Source organism: Schistocerca americana, chromosome 4 (genome assembly GCF_021461395.2).
Source record: "Schistocerca americana isolate TAMUIC-IGC-003095 chromosome 4, iqSchAmer2.1, whole genome shotgun sequence".
Taxonomy (NCBI): domain Eukaryota; kingdom Metazoa; phylum Arthropoda; class Insecta; order Orthoptera; family Acrididae; genus Schistocerca; species Schistocerca americana.
The window spans coordinates 328,557,894-328,573,544 of NC_060122.1; positions in this window are offsets into that span (position 1 = coordinate 328,557,894).

Genomic DNA, 15,651 nt, shown 5'->3' on the forward strand with positions numbered 1-15,651 from the left:
AGCTCTTTTCAAGAATTTTTACAAGTGTATCCCCAGTAATAAAGAATGGAAACAAAAGATAAATATCAAATATTCTCCTTTTAACATAGACATCACTGAACACAAGATTCTGTCTTGCACTGTGATACTAAGGGACTGCTCTTTCCTTTAAGAAAAGCCTGAAAATTTGAAGTTCACTCTGCTATTGAAGATACACTTCTTGAAGCAATATTAAAAATGTTATGAAAGGTAAGGAAATGAAAAACAACCAAGTGCATTACATGTAAGAATGTGAGCAAAAGGCTGAGGCTCTCTTTACTTACCATTTTCAATCTCTCTACAGCTTATTTCCTTTTCCACGTAGAAGTCACCAACTGCAAGTCTCATTATTGGTGTCTGTTACTAACAAATTGCTCTTCTATTTAGAAAACCTGACAATTTGATGTTCATTCTGGTACTGAAGATAAACACTTTTCAGAGGATTTCTAGAATCTATTCCTGCCCCTATATGTAATCGGTATTTCGTTATGAACCTTTATGCTGTTTACAAGAATATATATAATTTGGTCTTTGGTTCGAATTATAGTTCGCTCCTTTCTGTATGACGGACAGAAGATCGTTAGCATCAGGCGCGTCTGTACGGAGGTGTCCGTGGACTGCTGCGTCGGCTATGGGCCGCTTAGTGTGACGTCACTAACACTGTTGGACGGCCTTGTTATCCCGGGGGTGTCGCCTCAACCCTCTTGACTTTCATTTATGGGGGCATTTGAAAGCTCTTGTCTACGCAACCCCGGTACCAAATGTAGAGACTCTTCGTGCTCGTATTGTGGACGGCTGTGATACAATACGCCATTCTCTAGGGCTGCATCAGCGCATCAGGGATTCCATGCGATGGAGGGTGGATGCATGTATCCTCGCTAACGGAGGACATTTTGAACATTTCCTGTAACAAAGTGTTTGATATCACTCTGGTACGTTCTGTTGCTGTGTGTTTCCATTCCATGATTAATGTGATTTGAAGAGAAGTAATAAAATGAGCTCTAACATGGAAAGTAAGCGTCTCCGGACACATGTCCACATAACATATTTTCTTTCTTTGTGTATGAGGAATGTTTCCTGAAAGTTTGGCCGTACCTTTTTGTAACACCCTGTATACGTCAACAGCATGTGATAGCTGTAGTTTCGTTTTAGCCCTATGTGGAATAATTAAATCAGAAAATTTTTGTAACACGCCTCTCACATATTCACCTAAAGATTGTCATGTTCCGTAAAACTTCCATTTCTGTCTCCGGGATCACTGATCACGAGAACTGAGCAATTTCTGCGACTTTCACAACCACTGAGCTCTGTGATGTCGTATAGTCCAGGTTCCCATTTCTTAATTTTGTGACTCGTATTTCAACGTTCGTTCGAAATTCCAATTACTGTGATATGAAAATGAGACGGACAAAAATATGCAAAAACACATGTATTTTATTCTACAGTTTGAATTGTGTTTTGTGTCTTAATTAATTTGCGTATAGCTAATTCATAAAATTTGAGTTTGAAGTGTGATGCACTGCTTGTGTCCTAAACATCTATAGCTTTTTGCTTTACGTCAGGATGAACTGATTTGAATGATCTAATTTTATATGGTTTTAGTAGTCTTTCCGATACAGGCTTGCACTGTGAGACCCGATGAACATTTGTAACAGGATAGCGGGAAAGTTGAGTAAATATATTTGCAAAAGTTGACCACACTACGCATCTCTAACAGGTACGTACTGCAAATCGGTAGCACTAGGAACAGAACAGTGAAGAATACAGCTACCGGAATATGAGAAGTCATTTATGTAGTAAAATGACCTAGATCTAGCAACATCTTTCTGCGGACGTCTTCCGCAATGAAGCATAATAAATTAAAGTCCAATATGTTTCTAAAATCTTCAATCCAATATGTTTAACGAGATAATAATAAACAATTACGAGCCTACAGCGTTTGACGGTAATACGAGGGTTATTCGGAAAGTAAGGAACGATCGGTCGTGAAATGGAAAATACAGTAAAATCTGATGAGGCTTTGCACAAATGCGTTGGGCACTGTGTCTAGCACGCCTGCCGATCGCATCATGTCGCTCTTTTCAATTCTGAGCTCGCAGTGAGAACGTAGAGATGGCTAGAAATTAGCGTCTGCCGTGAAGTATGAGAGCCTGGCGAAAGATTTCCCCTGAAGGTATGCAATCCACATAACATAACAGTCATACGGTTCGTTCTACATGACAATCCTCGGCCGCACTATGCAGGGGCAATGAAGATGCTCCTGTAGCGTTTTCGATGGGAAGTGTTTGATCACCCACAATACAACCCGTAATTTGCCACTCCTGAGGCTCATCTCTGCTCAAATGAACCGCTGGCTATGAAGGCAATATTTTGACACAGACAACGAGCTGCAGTACAGAGTAGAAAATTGGCGAAAAGCATTGGCGGCTGTCTTATATAACGAGAGAATTGAAAAGTTGGTACAACACTATGACAGAGATGTAAGTCTGAGCGGTGACTGTGTAAGGAAGTAGCTGGAAGGTGTAGCTAACCGTTGCAAATAAAACACTTTTGATTTTTATTGTGGTTTCCATTTTGCGACCTATCGTTCCTTACTTTCCGAATAGCCCTCGTAATTTCGACGAAGCAGCGCAATGTTTCGTACTTTCTGCTTCGCTATTATCTCCTCGATTTCAGGGTGGCGTTGTTTTTGTGTATAGGTCCTCTTCCGACTAAACTCACGATCTCCTCCACCGTCACGGATACTAGTCTTTTAAGCACCAACCGGGTGCTGGGTTTTACACTCGGGCACTTATTACATCTTTCCAGTGACTATCACAAAAAATGAGCGAAAATGTAGGAGAGAAAATTCTAATGTCTGTTCGGATTTCATACCTGGTGGGTAATATTATATCTTGCACAACGCTCATAGGGTAAATTTTGTCTCTGACAAAATTGGAAAAACGTTGACTTTATTTCAGCAAATTTATTTTTTAAAATATGTTTGATCGTGCATTTATTTACAATTTATAAAAGAAAAAATGTCAGTTAATACAATTTAATAACCATAAATATATTACTCTGGAGATCTTGTGTAGTTTTCCGCCACGCAACTCCTCGAGTTCCTCTACGCAGAGAAAATCACTCCTTTGTATGAAGCATTTCGGAACGTTCCACACGAACTCACTGTTGGCGACCTTGCTTTGTACTTTAATTTTGTTTAGGTTTTCTATTTAAACGGTTCGTGCTGTGCTGTTGACGGACTTCACTATGTTTAAGGAACGGTTTGATCGCAACTTTGCACAACCTCCCATAAACAAGCAGTTATAATTGTTAAAGAAGGGAAATATTTACGAAGATTAGCTGCAACATTGCCGAACCACTGAATGCGGTAATAATGGAAGGTTTGTCATATAACTTACGTTAATGAGACTTGCGTGAACTTCTCATGCACTACACGTCATTTTTCAGAGTGGTGGAAAGACTAAGGTTACCTTCACCGGTTTCTACGAGAAAATCAATAGTATTGTGAACGCTGATGATGAAGACAGTTTTGCCCTCGTAACATCCATACAATTTAGAAAAATGTCTGTATATGTGTATGTATGTTACATATCTCCTCTTAAATTATTGTAACGATTTCAACCAAACTTGATACAGGTATTTTACTGTATGAAAAGAATCACTGTGCGGATAAGAACAACCCACCTATCAAACGGGCGGGGGTGGGGGGTGAGAAAGCAGCTCAGCCCAGGAGACGAAAACACCCATACTTCAGTCATCCAGCATTTGAGAATGTGAAAGCTTAGAGATTTGCCACAGACTTTACACATAATTTCAATCCTTAAAGAAACTTCTTATCAAAGTTCTGCAAGGTTCGCAGGAGAGCTTCTATAAAGTTTGGAAGGTAGGAGACGAGAAACTGGCAGAAGTAAAGCTGTGAGTACCGGGCGTGAGTCGTGCTTCGGTAGCTCAGATGGTGGAGCACTTGCCCGCGAAAGACAAAGGTCTCGAGTTCGAGTCTCGGTCGGGCACACAGGTTTAATCTGCCAGGAAGTTTCATATCAGCGCACACTCCGCTGCAGAGTGAAAATCTCATTCTGGAAACTTCTTATCGCTTGTGACCCCCACACAACGATGAAAACAAAAAAGTTTATCATTCAGTACATTTTCGCTGAGCATGTAGTAAAACTGTCACATGAGGTATGACGTTTAAATTTATTACTTCTTTACAACTAGCTGCATTCGTGACAAATTTTGAAGACAGTGTTCACGTATTCCAGGGGATGTAATAAAACATTACAGCATTGACCCACACATAGTTCAGGAGATACGACGTCAAATACTGAGATGCGAGAAGAACTGTCGCATCAAGAATGATGTTTTAATTTAGCACTTCTCTTCTAATGCTTCTATTCGCAACACATTTCACAGATAGTATCCAGATATTCTGCTGAATGCACCTAGAAATAGTAATTATTGTACGGCACATAGCTCAAGAACACTGAGATGTGTATGGAACGCCATATTATGCGAGGAAAGGCATCGGTGAAAATCTCATCGCAAACCCTTGGAACGGCTTCAGTCAAATTTGGTACATATATCAGTTACAGTCTGCAAGGAAATACTGTAGTAGTAAGAATCACTAGCCTCCTATTTGGGTGAGTTTAATAACTTGGAGAGAGAAGGGAGGACGAGGAGATGGACAGGAAGTGAGAGGAAAGGTGGAATAGGCACAGATACAAGGTGGAAGGGATGATGGATAGAAATAGGGAAGGGGGAATAGAGATAGGAGAGAGGAGGAGATGAACAGAAACAAGGAAGTGGGAAATAGGCAGGGAAAGGAAAGAGGAAGAGATGGACAGAGAAAGGAAAGAGGAAGAGATGCACAGAGACAGAGGGAGGAAGAGAGATAGAGAGAGAGAGAGAGGGAGAGAGGGAGAGATGGGGGAGGAGAAGATGAACAGACAAAGTGAGAGGAAGAAATAGACAGAGAAAGAGAAGAGAACAAGATGGACAGAGAAAGGAGAGGGGAGGATATGAACAGGGAAAGGGGGAAGGAAGTGATCGACAGAGGGGGAAGGAGGAGGATATTGATGGAGAGAGGAGAGGAGGGGATGGAACTAAAGGGGAAGGAGGAGGTGGACAGAGAGTGGGGGAGTGGAGGAGGTCGACAGAGAGAAAAGAAGATGGACAGAGAAAGGGAGAAGTAGGAGATGGACTAATAAAAGACTATAATAAATACATACCCAGGCAATGCCAGGTAAGTAACTATCTATTAATATTTATGTCTGAAAAGATCTGATTTGATTATGCTTATATGAATATTAAAATGAATCAGTCATTGCCTTTTCTTTCCTATATCTTAAATTAATCAGTTTATTTTCACTAAAACATGTTTCGTCTTATGAAACTAAATTACACGAACTCAGAACGTAACCTTCACGTTACGCTGCTAATTCATCGGCGTTTAATAGTTGAGAACTCCAGTCCGAGCACAGCTTTGTGAGACTGTCGATGGGCGCATGTTGATAGATAATGAATTATCTTGTGTGATACAGGAATGACGTTTCATTATTAAGATTGAGACTGCTTGATATCCTGAATTACGTCTAACGTCACTTTTCAAGCTAACTAGTGTCTTTACTGATCTGCAACTCAGTTTCCTTGCTGATAAAACTAGGTAGAAGCACTCTTCTATATCCAGCTGTGAGCTGAACACGTCACCGGTCTTCTTGCACTCTTATCGGTTTTTGCGAGGCCCTCAATGCAGCATTACCCTTCCAGTGCCTTCAGCAAATGCACGTCGAAGTTAATGTAAGACTGAAGCTTTATTCTTTCCCGACAGCATTGCCAGGTCACAGGTGAATCTAATTCTTGTTATATTCAGTGAAGAACAACTTGGCTCAACATTCAGATATCTAAATTTACGTTTATCTTAATTATAAGTGCTTTATGTGTGTAACCGTCTTGTTTTATACGAATCAGTGAAATTTACGAATGTGGTACTACTGAAGGAATTCACCCAGGAAAGCTCTTGGCCCTGGAGCTGCTGCTTAAGTGTTATTTCGTAGCACATATAAACTACCACTGCCTTTAGAGAGACATAGATGAATGGTTCTAAAGGAAGCGATTCTTCAGGAAACTGCGCCAAGAGAATCACGCGGTATAAAAACAACGCTGCTCAAAGCAGTGGTCTGGAAGGTGTCGTAGTCACCTTCCGTAAGCATAAACATTTGGTCTGCTTTTGCTCGAAAGAGTTCACACTGCGCAGAAAACTTTCATTTTCTGCGTGCATTGTTATTATTAAAGCAAGCTCACTTTTTAAAAAAAAAATTTAATTTGGCCTTCGGCTTGAGTACACTATTTGGCCTCAACAGTTACATTATTTAACCATCAGTTATTACATAAACTACTTTTTTTACCACAGAGATGGACAAACTACTTCAAAGAAATTAAGCAATATTTCTTCGCTATTACTAAGCAATGAAATACATTTGAATTTCTAAACAGAGAACTAAGAAGTACATCATTCTCACCGAAAAATTCTTACAAAAGTTTTCTTAATGCCAGTACTCTTCAAAAGACAAACAATTTTATATTTAACCACTGAAAACGAACAGATTTTAAATTTTCTAACTAAAACAAATCTTATCAATAATTTAAGAGCTATTTAATCAACAAACTTAGATAAAAGGCATTGTTTCTCAGCAGTGGCATGAGAGAATGTCAAGCATTTAAATTTGGCACAATATTAGAGTAATATTGTTGGAGAGTGAACTTCATGAAATTCTGTCATTTCTGTTCAGTGTTCAATACAAATCGAAGAAATATGTTTCAATATTTTGTTGAGCTTGGGCCTACTTTATAGCTCATTTTGAGAAATTACGTCACATTTGTCACAGCTTATAAACAAGAACGTCTCCAGCACTACAAACTTAATTGAATATAAGTTTTCCACAAATGATTTGTAACACGTAGTACATCAGTAATGACGAATGTGTCAATTTTGCCTTCAACATTAAGTAATATTCTTAATCATCAGTTCGTCTGTTCGCTTGTACGGCAGGTGTGTTTACAGGTTCATATAACGGGTTATACGAAAATCTATCAACTTATAAATGTGACAAAATGTAATACGTTATAATTCAATGGTTATTCACAGAATATCAGTTTCGTGTGTTGTTCTGTATCAATGACTTGAAATAAGTCTTCATAAACAACCAGTAGCTTCAGTGACATGAGCAAGCGGCTGTTTAGCAGTGTCCATCGGTGCCTCATAAACCAAGTGCTTCACCTGCCCTCCAGAAACAGAAATTCACAACATATCCACTATATCTCTAAAGTAACATTCATCACATAGAAGTTTGAACATTGTCTCTCAACATCTTCAACGTCAAAACTTTCATGGGCTTCTGGCGGAGAAACGACGGACGTGTGACCTTTTTGTCACACAAAAAGTCTCTTTTAAAACGTTTTAAACACTCTAAAACTTCATATAGGAAGTTTCTTACAGTAAGTGCATGAGAGGCTAGAAAGGTTCATACACACACCTCAGTCGTTGTATTTTAGTACAGCTGCCACTGTTGCTCACTATCATTGAATGGGTGTGCGAAATATGTTGTGCATCGGATATTCCTAGCTCGTTACGTGACATGACGCATCCTGTCACCTTCCCCTTAGTTTCCATTTAACTGTCCTCAAAAGAGAATCATACCAGTAAATTCTGACCCATGTAAAGTTCCCGTTTAGTGGTGATGATCCGCTATAGACATCAACTTGTAAACACGGGCTTGCAAATTTATGGACCTTGACACTAGGACCGACCATGTCAGTGTACACGTGTAGCCACCTGAAATGTAGCCAAACATATCGTGAGACAACTCTTCCAATGGGAATCTCTGTGTAAGAAACTGATGTTTTATGCATGTTGTAGCTAACATTGTTGGGTAGGTAACCCGAGCAAGGTGTTAGCGGAAATCATGAGGAGCTGAGACGGAATAATCGAACGTATCCAGCTAAGCTTCTGTGACTCGCACTGACGCATGGGCCCTTTTATTCCCGCATTGCAAATTAGTATCGCTGTCACAGTAACAACCGGCAAATAACAGTGTTAAGTATGTTGGTATGTTCGTTCCAACATAGCCCTGGCAGCCTAGATCATCATTTTGTATGATGATGGTACACATTTTACTTACAAATTAAGAAAACGTACTGCGAATATGAGGTCCTCTCAGCAGCAACAATCTACATCTACTACATCTACATTTACATCTACATTTATACTCCGCAAGCCACCCAACGGTGTGTGGCGGAGGGCACTTTACGTGCCACTGTCATTACCTCCCTTTCCTGTTCCAGTCGCGTATGGTTCGCGGGAAGAACGACTGTCTGAAAGCCTCCCTGCGCGCTCTAATCTCTCTAATTTTACATTCGTGATCTCTTCGGGAGGTATAAGTAGGGGGAAGCAATATATTCGATACCTCATCCAGAAACGCACCCTCTCGAAACCTGGCGAGCAAGCTACACCGCGATGCAGAGCGCCTCTCTTGCAGAGTCTGCCACTTGAGTTTGTTAAACATCTCCGTAACGCTATCACGGTTACCAAATAACCCTGTGACGAAACGCGCCGCTCTTCTTTGGATCTTCTCTATCTCCTCCGTCAGACCGATCTGGTACGGATCCCACACTGATGAGCAATACTCAAGTATAGGTCGAACGAGTGTTTTGTAAGCCACCTCCTTTGTTGATGGACTACATTTTCTAAGCACTCTCCCAATGAATCTCAACCTGGTACCCGCCTTACCAACAATTAATTTTATATGATCATTCCACTTCAAATCGTTCCGCACGCATACTCCCAGATATTTTACAGAAGTAACTGCTACCAGTGTTTGTTCCGCTATCATATAATCATACGATAAAGGACCCTTCTTTCTATGTATTCGCAATACATTACATTTGTCTATGTTAAAGGTCAGTTGCCACTCCCTGCACCAAGTGCCTATCCGCTGCAGATCTTCCTGCATTTCGCTGCAATTTTCTAATGCTGCAACTTCTCTGTGTACTACAGCATCATCCGTGAAAAGCCGCATGGAACTTCCGACACTATCTACTAGGTCATTTATATATATTGTGAAAAGCAATGGTCCCATAACACTCCCCTGTGGCACGCCAGAGGTTACTTTAACGTCTGTAGACGTCTCTCCATTGATAACAACATGCTGTGTTCTGTTTGCTAATAACTCTTCAATCCAGCCACACAGCTGGTCTGATATTCCGTAGGCTCTTACTTTGTTTATCAGGCGACAGTGCGGAACTGTATCGAACGCCTTCCGGAAGTCAAGAAAAATAGCATCTACCTGGGAGCCTGTATCTAATATTTTCTGGGTCTCATGAACAAATAAGGCGAGTTGGGTCTCACACGATCGCTGTTTCCGGAATCCATGTTGATTCCTACATAGTAGATTCTGGGTTTCCAGAAATGACATGATACGCGAGCAAAAAACATGTTCTAAAATTCTACAACAGATCGACGTCAGAGATATAGGTCTATAGTTTTGCGCATCTGCTCGACGACCCTTCTTGAAGACTGGGACTATCTGTGCTCTTTTCCAATCATTTGGAACCCTCCGTTCCTCTAGAGACTTGCGGTACACGGCTGTTAGAAGGGGGGCAAGTTCTTTCGCGTACTCTGTGTAGAATCGAATTGGTATCCCGTCAGGTCCAGTGGACTTTCCTCTATTGAGTGATTCCAGTTGCTTTTCTATTCCTTGGACATTTATTTCGATGTCAGCCATTTTTTCGTTTGTGCGAGGATTTAGAGAAGGAACTGCAGTGCGGTCTTCCTCTGTGAAACATCTTTGGAAAAAGGTGTTTAGTATTTCAGCTTTACGCGTGTCATCCTCTGTTTCAATGCCATCATCATCCCGTAGTGTCTGGATATGCTGTTTCGAGCCGCTTACTGATTTAACGTAAGACCAGAACTTCCTAGGATTTTCTGTCTAGTCGGTGCATTGAATTTTACTTTCGATTTCACTGAACGCTTCACGCATAGCCCTCCTTACGCTAAATTTGACATCTTTTAGCTTCTGTTTGTCTGAGACGTTTCGGCTGCGTTTAAACTTGGAGTGGAGCTCTCTTTGCTTTCGCAGTAGTTTCCTAACTTTGTTGTTGTACCACGGTGGGTTTTTCCCGTCCCTCACAGTTTTACTCGGCACGTACCTGTCTAAAACGCATTTTACGATTGCCTTGAACTTTTTCCATAAACACTCAACAATAATGGGGTTGGGATGAAGGTGACATGTAAATGAAAGCAAAGCTATGGAACGTTTGGGATCATAGCAGTCATAAGTAGTATACAACTGACACGTTAATTTCAAGTAAAGTTAGCATGTGTGCTACTTCCTACCAACGAAAGTATGAGAATAAAAAATCAGAAGCACCCGTAGCAATAGAGACGAGTAGGTGTAAGGTGGCATATGAAAATAAACGTATCTAAGGATCCTGAAGCAATTACAGCGAAAGTTCATAGGTGTATAAATTAGTAGTTCAAAACGAATACTCTTCGCGAAAGAAACCTATGTCAACAACTGTCGTATTGGTCAGAGCGCGAAGGGGATGAATTTCCTAAGTGGAATGGATCAAATGGCTCTAAGCACTATGGGACTTAACATCTGAGGTCATCAGTCCCCTAGAACTTATAACTACTTAAACCTAACTAACCTAAGGACATCACACACATCCATGCCCTAGGCAGGATTCGAACCTCGACCGTAGCGTTCGGGCGGTTCAAGACTAAAGCGCCTAGAACTGCTCGGCCACAGTTCCTACGTCGTTTTGGAAGGTAACCGGAAGCCTTCGACGTCTCCTCAAATGTTGATTAATTGAAAAATAAATTAAAATTTTTGCTTAGGTAAATGACTTGTTAAATTTATACAATAATCGGCCGCAGTTTTATGCAGAAGCTTGAAAACAAGATGCACTAGTAAGAAATGAAAACTGTCTGGAAGATTATTTGAATCGTCAGCAAATCACGTGAAGCCAATTAGTGCAATCGGTGAAAAACACAGTGAGTAATCCAGGGGACACTATGCTGTGGGAGGGGAACCCAAACTACTGTAACATCACAGGAGTAGAGGAGCGGGAGTGTGGTGGACGTAAGAGTGAACGATGGAGAATTCTGTGTAAGTGTTGTAGAAATATTTAGATAACTACCACCTGTAGACAAAATACTGAGGGTACAACGTCGGCGTGATTATTGAATAAGAAAACCATTGGGCAAGTTTCATTTTAACAAAGCGATGAAATCGTGAAAATAAATGGTTTAATCGATGAAAATGTCATCTGGTAACAGTTGGTGACGTGAGAGAAATTGGAAACAACAAAAGATATCTCAAAACAAATAGTTGTAAGCTTGTCTTTCCATTTAATCATTTTCTACGAAAAGGAAAAATCGACAGACTGAATTGGAGATCACTGTCACTCTAAAGATAGCACATATTCTTAGCAGAATACTTCTTCAGAATAGAAGGTTCATCAGAATACAGTTTCAAGATAATGACTCAGGAATTTTAGTGATGAAGATTCGTAATAAAATTCGTAGAACAAAGACACATTTGAAAATTGTCAATTAATAGATCACGAACAGCAAAAACACAAGGGAAGTCACATTGTACTTGGCCGAGTCATGATTTAACTCACACAAATAGTACAATAAACTATAGTGAAAGTATATGACAACTCAAATTTTCACAACGAGCAACATGTACTGTTATTATTTGTGCTTTTTAGCATTATTTACAATTTCGGCACATAATCACATAATAGTGGAAAGTGAGAATTACAATAATGCTTAGTTATATTACTTATATCCAGTGTTTGCACTTTAAAGTTCATTTACAGTCACAAACATTGTGTTGATTTGTATAGGTTCCCAAAAACTGAAATTGTGTTAAATAAAATACTAACTGCCATTGATTTCATGATTTAGTCTTCATCAGTTCACATCTTCTGGAAAACACAATTCACAGAACACTCATTTCTGACAAATGACTCAGGATAAGATATGTATTACAGGACATGTATCAGAAGCTATGCAGCAAAAGACAAATGACATGCATCTGCCGATTCTGAAAGCTCCAGAAAAACTGATATACATTTCGCAGATGTGAAATATATGGAACAACTGACTTCCAATTCGAGCAATATTAGTGTTAAGAAGACTTGTTTTTGATGTAACAACATTCAAGCATTTGAGAGGAACAATTGTCAAATGTTTGACCTATATATATATTTGGAAGATAGCAAACAGAAGTATTAGTTTACATTGTGTCTTTAACTTATATATATATATATATATATATATATATATATATATATATATATATATATATGCGTAAAATGTGTTTTACGAAACTAATTCCATAGTCAGTCTCAGGAGGTTTGTAATTAAGTATTAAAGAATAAAATTTTGATTGGAAACTTCCAAATAAAGTTTTTGCAAGTACATAATTCACATATTTGTCATTAAGTGTCTATCCGTATCTACAAAAGAAAAAAATGAAATATTATTTGCATTTTATCTCCTATTCTTACATTTTGTTTTGTTTTTCCTCTTTCAAAAGAAGTGATAGGATGACAACATTTAATTGAGAATTGTTTTGTATACATATTGTGTAAAATCATGAGTAATAGGACTCCTCACATTAATTGCTCGTAAATTATAGTTATATTGTTTCTTCATTGGCCTGTATGTGTATCACAATTCATCTGTAAACATGTATCACAAGCTACAAATATAAAACTGTATCAATTGAGGTTGATATTGCTTGACATTTTCTTGTATTTCTCTTTAGCCCACTTCTTGACATCTTATTGTATTACAAAACCTAATTTCATGTTCAGAAAATATATAAAATTGTAAAACATGTAAAAGTGAAAAAATGTATTAGTTCTAAAAGGTAGTTGTTCTATCTTACATAAAAATAAAACCATCCAAAATTGAAATTAGTTTTCCTGTTGTGTATATCATTTTATTTACTGCAGTACTCCAAAACTATAACTATGTGCACATCCTTTTATTTACTGAAGTAGTATATGAATAATTGGAGACACTGGAAGATACTTTCATGATATCAAAGTTAACATATGTTTCCAGATAGAAAAACATTTAAAATCCAATCACACCACAATGTTGATAATTCCAAGATTACATTTTGAGGCTCAGGAGTAAACTGACTTTATACATAAAGCAAACAGGATGGTATTTCAGAAGGTTTAAAGAACACTCACATTTCCATAACTATACGGTAGCTTTTGGAGTAAACTTTTGTGAACACAGACATTGCGTTGAATGCCTTCAAATAAATCTGGCACGACATTTGTAATTGTATAACTGTATTGAAATATTAGAATGGTTCATTCTGAAGTTCCTATTTCAGTGTTTTTGTCAACCTAATCCTCCAGTGGAATATGTAGCGCCAGGCTTGGAGAGAAGTGACATTTGATGGAGGCGACCATTCGAAGTCTGCTTTACATTACTTAGATTACTGCAGTAAACAGCAATGACGTCAGTACCAGGAATCCAACGTTATCAAGTTGCCCAGCAGTTTTAAAACTTTTTAAAATTTTTTGGAAGTTCTTAAGAAATTTTTAAACCTTTTTAAAAAATTTCTGAACTTTACGATTTTAATTATTTGTGTTCTTACCTAAGCTTTTTTCATAATGACAACTCTGAATCTTTCAGATTATGTTAGTATCTACCCTGTTTGATCTATTTTTCCTGTTCCTCCTTTAGTCCCCACACTAATGTATAATCTCCCATAATTTCAGTCTTTTTACCATGTAACAATATCATGTACATTAATTGGAATATTTTAATTGACTTCATGGTGTTCAAGGCGTTTCTGTTATACATTTTGTACGAATCTCTTTAGTGGATGCGTCACATCTGAAGCTGGCAATTGATTACTGCACTTGGTAATGTGACTATTTCATATATATGTAAGTGATCATGACATTATAAATTATTATAGAAACGTTTAAACAGATTACTTGCTTCCAGTTGACGAAGCATCAATTTTTAAGAAGCTGAAATATTTATCACAAGAGAATTAAGCAACTGTTTTATTTTTCTAAAGGGTTTTTATCGTTTATTTTCCATCTGAGTCAGACATTTCTTTAGTATGACTGACACTAGCCATAAAGTAAAAAATACACATCTGAGATATAAAAGTAAACAATACACAACATTTTTAAAGGACAAACGTATTCTGACTCAGCAACGAATCACAGTGCCCAGTATACAGCATTAAATATTGTTTACCTATACATCTGAGTATACACTGGGTTCCCTCTATGAACACTGTCCGTCACTAATGAAAAACTGATCAAATAAAAGAAAAACAACACCTCAACGCAACACCGTACATAATTGGCATAAAAATTATTTCCCGAAATGTAATGTACTTTCCATATTAGTGAGAAAATCTAGTCACCTAATTGCATTATCACTTGGTATATCCACAAGGCAACTGAAAAAGAAAATCCCTTTCTCACTCTACACAGCTTCAGCAAACTGAATATGTAAACTGTCGTTAACCAACTAAAAGGTCCGTGCTCGGGTATTGACTATCATTAGACCAATAAAACTAATTCAAAACTCATTAAATCAGCCCCCCTAATGTCAAGGAAAGATCATATTTATTTCACCTCAGTGACACATTAAGAATATTATCAACTAAATGAGAAATATGTAAGAACTACAACACTGAATCAGCAAAATCACATCAACATTTTCCATTATCAGCACAGAGCTCCATCAGTTCTTCTGAAGACGCAACAACTGAGATAACAATACTGTTTTACAATGAAGAATGTACTAGAAATACGATTAATGAAAAAGAAAACATTATGAGTGTGTCGCTAATGTTTGGAGACACTAGCCTATCCTAGTATTGAAAATCAGTACTTCACTTCATAAGTGGCACTGAAGTATAAAAGAATTTAAGTAAAAATAAAAATTCCCTACAATCAAGAGAGAAAATATCAACACAAGAATAACAGTTACTGTACGCCTTAAACATCCCACATTACCTTTGGCTCAAAAATCACTACACCCAACACTAAGGTCTCCTGTCCACAGGTTTAACACTTACCACCTGGAGCCCTATATCACAGAAGTCATGAAGTAAAATGTGCAGCTAATCACTCACTTGCATCTCACTAATCCACCACAATGGATCGTAACTCCATTGTTTTCGACACTATTTCAGAAGGGGAAAAAGTAAGCCTTAGTTTACGCCACTCATCTGGAACTTGTGATAGCAAGCAACGTAGGTCTCAGCTGTACAGTGGAATTTGTGCAGCAACTTCGTCACTGAGTAGAATACAAGTCATATTAAGCAAATTCAGTTTTTAGTACTGAAATGAAACAATATGTTCACAGATTATCAAAGGAAACCATCGGAACAGAACAATATGATAACATCATGAGGCTCCAGTGAAATTACTTCTGGCAGGCTAAAACATCTGAAGGCCGACTGTTATCTACTGATTGAACTAAAAGGCACTACTTTTAATGTACTTGTAGGGATTTCCCCAGCTGGCCCATTCAATTTCACATATGATTACATTATTTGGCTACAACAGTTA